We start from the raw sequence: 1,158 nt of genomic DNA on the forward strand, positions 1-1,158 counted from the left end.
ATGTGATATCTCATAGGCAGGGTTTTGAAACTATTTTTTTAAGAATTCTGGACTGACTGGTTTCCTGGATGATGAGGTCTTAGGCTATGGGAACTTTACTGTCTGCTGATTTTTATAATAAGTAACGCAAAGAATTTGTAAAGACACCAATTTTGGAGATGGAGAGGAAAGGCTGAAGGGGAGGAGGAGGCCTTTATTTGAAGATAACAATTCTAGTGTTGTTATGTTCAAAAGTCTTATCTAGTAAGTTTCCCAGAGCTCGCTATCTTTTTTTCCAAATTCTTCATGTACCCACTATCTGACAAATATAAAAGAAGTAGCATTATTTACTCACCTAATATACCAAGAGCTGTTTTACAAATGGTTGGAGACTCATATGTATATTGGGCTTAAAGCCAATGCCTGTAGTGGTGCCATAGGTTTAGATAAAGAACCAGGACTGAAGCAGATTTTGAGAGCTTTTGTGTGATGATAAATTGTGTAGACTTAGGATATCCAGACCTTGTACGTTTTCCAATGCGTAGCTATCATGTGTTGTACTATAGAATCAATACATTTTGTTAAAAAAAAGTGCTTGTAAAGGGGTATACACTTCTGGGTGAATTAATTCTGTGTTTTCCTGTTTACTGTAAAAAAGTTGGGATTTTTTGGTATAGTTTTCAATTTTGTTTTATGCTTACACACATTTCATTTTAATGTTGTACTCTTATTTGATTTTGATTGGCTGTGTATAATCATGGAGATTTTATCTAGATTCTTTTACTATATTTTATATGTTATTCTGTTACATTGAAGTTAGATGTACCTCAAATCATTATAGTTACATTGGTAATATGGTGAGATTGCTATCATATCACTGTGTCATTTCCATTATGTTCATCTAATTTCCAATGGAGATGTCTGGTCAGAAGTGGTTTGTTTGGTTCAGTTGCTGGGCCCTCCTTGGATATTGGTGCTTCATGTGAAGTGGAATAACTTAGGGTAGGTCCCTTTAGCTGGATTTGGTCAGGGCAATAAGAGAGATGTAATGCTTATGTTATTGCTCCTCTCTCTCAAGGTAAAATTTTGTGGTCTGAGATGGTATCATGTTTGTTTTGGAGAAATACCACAGACCAATAACCTTGAAAGGTATTGGGAATAAAGAGGTCTGCTTTTTTC

This window comes from Rhinoderma darwinii, unplaced genomic scaffold, assembly GCF_050947455.1.
Source record: "Rhinoderma darwinii isolate aRhiDar2 unplaced genomic scaffold, aRhiDar2.hap1 Scaffold_519, whole genome shotgun sequence".
NCBI lineage: Eukaryota > Metazoa > Chordata > Amphibia > Anura > Rhinodermatidae > Rhinoderma > Rhinoderma darwinii.